At 38.6% G+C, this 7,838-nt stretch overlaps 1 non-coding gene across 1 annotated transcript; it reads right to left on the reverse strand.

Annotated features, from left to right (window-relative positions):
• Positions 1-5,798: 5,798 nt before the first annotated feature.
• LOC115513150 lies at positions 5,799-5,900 on the reverse strand. Its single transcript, XR_003968574.1, has one exon. It is a non-coding gene; the product is annotated as a U6 spliceosomal RNA (small nuclear RNA).
• Positions 5,901-7,838: the final 1,938 nt, after the last annotated feature.

Here is a 7,838-nt window from a genome sequence, read left to right on the forward strand (position 1 = left end):
GAGCACCTGCTCGGCTGCTTGCTTGTTCTGTGACCTTATAGGGACTAAAGCGTGTGACTAAAATAGGGATTAGACTCACCTTTATCATTCTTTTCTGTGGTTGTCCTGGTGACTAATTTACATATGGAACCTCAATAAGTGTTGGTCTCATTTGAGGGAAGTGTCAGAAAAAGTAGATGTCATATCCTTTAAAGTTCCTCAATCTGATCACCTACAAAAAGTTGAGGTTTCTCCAAGCATAGTTATAATCAGGCCATTATATGGTTCACTTTTGTGTATCTCTCTCCCTTAAAAAAAAAATGCAACACGTTGTATATTTCAGGAAAAAAAATTCAAATTTCTTATACGTGTGTGCTCTTGTTTTAAAATCATAGCATTATTAACATATATGATCCATTATAAAACCAGGCTTAAGTATACAGGTCCAAAAAATAATCAAGCATTACCAAGAAAGATTTCAATAACCTCTGTGTTCAGTCCAAATTTGTTACTTATTTCACCTACTCTGTTATGCCAGCTAGTCTTCAGTTTATTGATGTGCCATTTTGACCTTTCTTCCCTTTGCCTTAGGATAATTTGACCAGCCTTAGAAAAATAAATTAGTTAAAAGGTAAAAGGAATGCCGGGGGGGGGGAGGGGGAGCGGATTATGTTCTATCTAGTAAAGTTTAGCTAAATTAATTTCCAGATTAGATATACCTTAATAGGTAATCGTTAATCAGCGTCTTGAATTTTGAGCATTTGTTAAGAATACAATGAATGCGACTCCAGGGAGAATTTTCATGGGTTATTCATTGGTGCTTCTGAAATGTATTTTCAGAATAGATTTCACAATTAGCAGGCACCATCTTGTCTGCGGAGCATCCCTGAAGGAGCAAATGATCAACATTCTCTAAACAGTGACCAATTTTGGAAAACATTCATTGAAAAGGGAGATAGTGCCAAAAACATTTCATGGGAGACTTGAAATATGTCTGTTTAGCAATAACATTCTTATCTAGTTTCCTCAACTCAGGTTAACCTGATCCCCACTCTTGGTGGCTCGTGTTTATCTTTGCAGCTACCAAGTCTGCCAAACCCATCACTAGCCACATCTTCTTCCTACTTTTGAGCCACGTACCCTCAGCGACACTGAAAATTTGAGCAATCTTGCACACAGGGTTGGGAGGATATCATTTTCCAAGCTGTCAAATATGTGGGTATTAGGAACAATCCCTCACATTAGCCTCCATTCTCAGATTTTATGAAATAATTGCGCCACTCAATTTCTCATTTATGATTCACCAATAAACAATAGCCCTCCTTTAGTAATCCCCTTGGCGGTTCTTTGTAAATATTTGAGCTAAGAGCAATTTATACCATGATGCTTACTCCTCTTGCACATTCTGGTTAGGCCTGGGTCGAATTATAAAATAAAAACAGAAAACGTGGATTTACCTTCACGCAGCCCTAATTCAGCTTCGGCCCTAATTCAGCTTCCATGAGCACACTGGATGGTCAGATAAACCTGGCTTCCAACCCTTGTTCTGAAGGTGTGACCTTCAGGAAGTCATTAAATAAAGGAATTTCTAGTTCCTTGTGTGCAAATTTGGGGTGATTATAACAACCAAAAATTGACCAATGCGATGAGTGTATGAAGAGTAATCCACACACAATAGGCATTCAATAAATGGAACAATTGTTATCACCATCATTTGCTGAAAGAATTACCGAGTTGCTTCTTTTGAAGACCTGAATAAAACTATATCTTAAATCTGCTCATAATGGGTCAAGAGTAGCAGTGAGCTATGTGAAACATTCTACTTATTTGAAAGTACAAATATATGTAATTTGCTAGGAAGTTGGTAAGGAGGACAGCCTGACATGGAGGGCAACATCCTCTTTATCTCACATGTTACTGGCACTGCCATGAGGCTGCATTTCTTCTACTGATTTAGAAAGATTGTGTCATGTATGCGAACACAAATGTTGTCATTTTTAAATGTGCCAACCATTCCACCCCGGCTTCTGACCCAGAAAATGTCAGAGGTCATGACTATACTCCTTGACATCATGAGTCTAACTTTACAAATTAGCCATACAAGACTACAGTTTCTTAGTTCTAGTTTTTCTTTTTTTCTTTTTTTAATTTTAATACTTAACTTATCATCCCAGGCATATTCATGTATGCTATTTTATTTAATCCAAACAACTCTGTGAGATTAACCTTACTACTCCTCATCACCAATGCCAGCTACTCACTGGCTGTGAACTATCAGAGGAAGGGAGTGTGGTGTATAAACCACCGCGGACAAGGGCATTTCTTATGGGAAGGGGACAGCTATGAGTCATTATCAGCCAGCACTTCTACCAGCTGAGGGAAGGGTGTATGGCCTGAAAGAAAAGGGGGATAGGGATAGGCACCAGTAGGATCTACTATAATCCCATTTTGCAGAGGGGAAGTGAGAATTAGAGCATTTAAGTGACTTTACTATGCTCACATATCTGGTAATGGAAAGCCAGATCCTAAATCAGACTGCCTGATTTCAAGTCAAGTTTTCTTTCTACCATACCACAGCTGGTTTACTGAAGGATACTGCAAGGCCTGTTGTGAATTTATATAGACCACTTAAGAAGTGGTAAGTTAGGGGCGCCTGGGTGGCTCAGTCGGTCGAGCGGCAGACGTTGGCTCAGGTCATTCCTGGTCCGTGAGTTCGAGCCCCGCGTCGGGCTCTGTGCTGACAGCTCAGAGCCTGGAGCCTGTTTCCGATTCTGTGTCTCCCTCTCTCTGACCCTCGCCCGTTCATGCTCTGCCTCTCTCGGTCTCAAAAATAAATAAACGTTAAAAAAAAAATTAAAAAAGAAGTGGTAAGTTAGAAGAATGACTTAAGTGCATTACTCACTGTGAAAAGTGGTAGTTCTTTTAGATTTCTCTACAGTTAATCTCAACTTCAGCTGATATCCCTTCATTTTTGTTTTATGGGAACTAGAAAACATATCCATGGGCATTCTATCCATGTATCCAAGGTACATGACTGCATGTACCTCGATCTCAAATCTTCTCAGAAATTCATTCCAAAACTTGAGTCCTGTCCTTTGTCTGATCTCATAGAACAGTTTTTCATTTCCTTGGAATGAAAGTTTGGGGCTTGACCATGCAAATCCTGATGTTGAGCATGTCTGTTCTTGTATGCCTTATGTCTTACAGCTCTATTTTGGATGACACCCACAGTCAGCACTCGAACTGTGACGCTAGAAGGCGTCACAATGGTTGAATGGCCAACACCTAAATTCAGTAAATTGAGGATGCTATTTTGGCTAGGGCATTGCATAAGCATGGACTTGCAAGGAGACCCTTGCTTTCAAGATAATTTCACATTTAATGCAAAAGTGGAGAAATGCTCGAGATACAAAAACAAACAAACAAAAAAAAAACTGGAGCCAAGAAGAAAGAAGTTTATTCTACTTGAGAGGATTGGGAAAGTCTTCTTGGAAAAGAAAACAATTAAATGGACTTTGAGTAATAAAGAAAATTTGAAAGACAAACATTTCCCTCCCAAAGGCAGAGGTCAGAACTGAAATCAGGAACTAAAGCAAGTAGACAAATATCTGGAACCAAGACCTAACAGCGCTAAGTTCAGAAATACAATGAGGGTCAGATGTGGGACCCAGAGGATAAACAAATCTCAAACCAAAATAAAAACCTGGAGTTGCCACTAAAGACTGATAGATAACCAAAACAAAATCCAGAAAAATAACCCAAACTGGAACCTAAAGATAATATGGGAAGTTTGACACAGAGTCTTTTATTGGAAAGAGAGCTTTCTAAGAACTTAGGAAAGGTTATTAACAGGAGACAGAAATGGGTCATTAGGTTGCCTCGGCCTCATCTGGTCAAAGTCACCCTGACACTTTCAGTCAGGACCTGACCACACTACTTTTAGGGATGGTGGCTTATGAAGACTTTTTGTCCAAGAATCACTTTGGAGAAGCAAAATGTCTTACTTGTTCCTATTCCTAGAACAAGCATATTGATTATAGAAATAAGATCCTCTTAATCTAGGTGGGTTTTCTAGAAAGTGCAAAAGGAAAGGGTCATCTTTGATATCTTAGTTATAATATTACAAGTTAGCAATGGCCTATAACATTATAGGGTCCTTCCTTCCTTCCTTCCTTCCTTCCTTCCTTCCTCCCTCCTTCCCTCCTTTCTCCCCCTCACCTACTCCTCCCTTCCTTTGCTCTTTCCTTCTCTCCCTCTTCTCTTTCTTCTTTCTTTCTTTCTTTAACTGTTACTTTTTGCCTAGTGACCTAGTTATTATCATGTTGGAACTAATCCACTTTCAACTAATTAGAGTAAAGAAAGAAGAGGAGATATGGGGAGAAGGAGTAAGAGTAAGAAGAAGATACTTAGGGTATCTTCTGAAGACATCTGAAGACATTCCTTTCAGGGAGCTGAGCACTCATGACACCCAGACATAATGTAGCTGAATAGTCATGATTCAGGGCTCTACAGGTAAAGCAAGAAAAAGAGAGAGTGGGGCCAGAAATAAGATTTCCAAGTGTCTATTTGAACCAGGGAGAGTGACAATTATTTTGCATCATTATCTCCATTTAGTCCTCTTCATGTTACAAGGTGGTAAAGTTCCAAAAGCAAATTCACTCAGAATAATAAATATGCTTCCTTTAACTACATGCATCCATCCTGAGGGGTAGCTCAGTTTGGCATTTTGGCCAAGTAGAGGGTCTTTACTGACCTTTCTTTAGTTCCAGATAACAATTAAGAATCTCTGCCTTTATGAGATTAATAAGCTAATTTGTTTTATCTTTACACAATTGAATAGCAGACATAACCTGATTCACGAGTGAAAAAGGAACGATAAAGTGTATCATTTGTTTCTGTTCTTACAGGACTATTACCCATAACTGATATCACAGCTCTAAGAAAACCACTGGTATAACAAAGTATACCCATATATGGTTCCTGGGGATGAAAACCTTTATTGATACTATTGCTTCTTCAACATTGAGAGACGCTGTTACATCTCAGCGAGGCCACTGTTAGCTCTAATTTTGAATATTTCCATACAGATATAATTGAAAATTAAAATACTAATTTCACATAAAGACCTAAACAGTTTAGCCTTTGCTCAACCACTATGTAGACCATTTAATTCAACAAAGATTTGGTATTTGAATGTTCCAAGATGTTATTGAAAGAGCTAGAGTTTCACAAGACCATTTTCAAAACATTTGGCATAGAGGTTCAAGATAACAATAAATACAAATTTTTTAGGTAATCAGATTCTGAGCACAATTTTTTACATTAACTGTTCTATTGACTCAGCCCATTTCCTATTAATTTAAGATTTTTTTTTGACATCTCTTGTTTTCTTTGAGTAAAATCTACCTTAGAATAATATTTCTTGGTTGTTTGCTGAGTGTTCAGCCCTAAGAAGTTATTTGTTACCAAAAAAGATGATGAAGAGAAGTTCATCCAGTGGAACACATCACAAGACCCTCGTGAGTACCTTTACTTCTAGCATTTAACACCAATTCAGTCCATTTTCATCATTGCTATTCATCAAGTACCTTTTGTGATAACTTGATAGTTTAAAATTTAATCATTAACAATAATAATATAGGTCATGTACTATGAAGCCTCTTGGATGAAACGGTGAATGAGATAAACACAATTCCTGCTCTCACAGAGCATGGAGTTCAGTGGGCTCAACAATCCCCCCCCCCCTTGAAGATTCTGAATTTCAAAATACGTGGCTCTACATTTTCTTGAGCAATTGTCACATCTCTCTATCTCTTGGTCTAAATTGGTGACGTTAATTTATGCGTCACCCTTGCACAGGGGCCATGCAAATCTTCTCTGTATCATTCCAATTTTAATATATGTGCTGTCGAAGTGAGCACTAAATTGGTGACATTAAAAGTAGTGTATGTGGGCATCTCTATAGCCTATTATGGACATGAGGGTTGGCAGGTCTGTGAAATAAAGCACAACGCATTCATGCAGCAAATGTTTATTGTGTACTAACCATAAACCAGTTGGTGAGGATTACAATCTTGGCAACTGTAGACATATTCTCCGCTCTCCACATTTTAGAAGGATAGAGGGTTAAAAAGTAGGTACTTAAATTATCATGTGATACAGTATAGGCCCCAAGAACAGGGTTCACTCTCTCTTCCTGTCCTAGGCAGTATAGTAAGCACCATTGGACACAAGCATCCAATCTTACAGCTGCTTACAAAACCCCACTAAGTAATGGTGGCCTTGAAGAACTCAGTGTCCTGTGCAAACTAAATCCATGAGTTACTAGGATTATTCAAAATATCTGTGTTCAATCTTTGTATTCATCTCCACAGGCAAGGCCTTAAGGCCATTTCTGACAGTCTACTCCGCAGAAAATCCAGTCTGCAGATGACACATGGTGGGTACATTCTGTGATAGTCTGGGCTCACCTGCTCACAGATGTTGTGAATGGGCATCACAAGCCCAAAGCAGAGATCTGCTATTACTCTCAAAACGTTTCCTGTCATCTGGAAGAAAGTTATTGGCCTTCCTTGTCTTCAACTAAGAAATGAAGGATTTAGACCAGAAGAAATAGAAAATTCTGATTCTGCCTTTACTTCTTCACATTATTCTAAAATTTTGGTTGGCTAAAGACACCACCGGGGACAAATGCATATCTCCATCCTTCGGTCATTTTACTTTTCAGTGTAAATAATACAGCTTCTCCCTTAGTATAAATGGTGTTTGGCATTTGGAGAAAACACTTGTATGGCCAGCCTTACAGCCCGCAACTTGTCTGGCAGGTATCACCACTGCAGAGACATTCGGGCACTCCATTTCCATTGTTTGGGATGAGCCATTTTCAGTGTGCAGGGTGAATGTGCCAATTGAAGAAGATGCACTTATAAAGCACCAGGCAGAGTATCGTGCAGAGTAAGCATGAAGATTGTCTTATTTATTCCATTTTCTTTTCATCTCTCCCTCCTTTTAGCTGTCCTTTAACGCATAAAATGAATTACTCCTAAAAAATTCATTTATGAAGCAAAATTCTGTATATCAAATCTACTGCCTCAGTTTTATGATTTATTAAAGTATAAATTTTATGGATAAAAGAGAATCTATATTACTTTTCATGAAATACCTCTACGAAATAGTTTATTTCCTCCCATTTTAAGAGTTTCACTGTCTTTGGAGATATAAAGTCATGCTTTCTATTAGCAGATCAAATATCTCCATGAAATTATGAATGGGATTAAATTTTACTTTGGGAAGTCCAAGTAGATTTTTTTTTAATGAAATAAAGCATGGACTAGGTTCTTGTTTTGTGCCAGCTGTTGTGATGGGCATTATGCTGTGTTGTACAAATACTGTTTTTATTTAACTTGATGCCATTATGCTATGAAGAAAGTGCTAATTTACCTATGGTATTTGACCTAGCAACTCTCCTCTTCCTCCTCAGCTTCCTTTCTTCCCCTGGCTTCCAGGACAGAACACTTTCCTAACTTTTCTCTACCTCTCTTACTCTGTCGCTGGCTCTTCTGAGACCACTAAACATTGGCAGACCTCAAGCTTTGGACCTCAGAACTTGGACCTCTTCTCTTCTCTACTTAGACCCACTTCTGTTAACTTGAAATGTTTTTAATACTTGACAACTCCCACATTTATTTGTCCAGCCTGGTCCCCTCTGCTGACTGCAGACTTGACTACCCAACTGACTTCTTGACATCTCACCTGGGCAGCACTGGGAATCTCAGACTTAACCAGTTCAAAATCAGGTATGGTCCTTCCCAAGATTTTTCATTTCTGTAACTGAAAGCTCCATTATTCCAGTTGTGCAG

This window comes from Lynx canadensis, chromosome B1 (genome assembly GCF_007474595.2).
Source record: "Lynx canadensis isolate LIC74 chromosome B1, mLynCan4.pri.v2, whole genome shotgun sequence".
NCBI lineage: Eukaryota > Metazoa > Chordata > Mammalia > Carnivora > Felidae > Lynx > Lynx canadensis.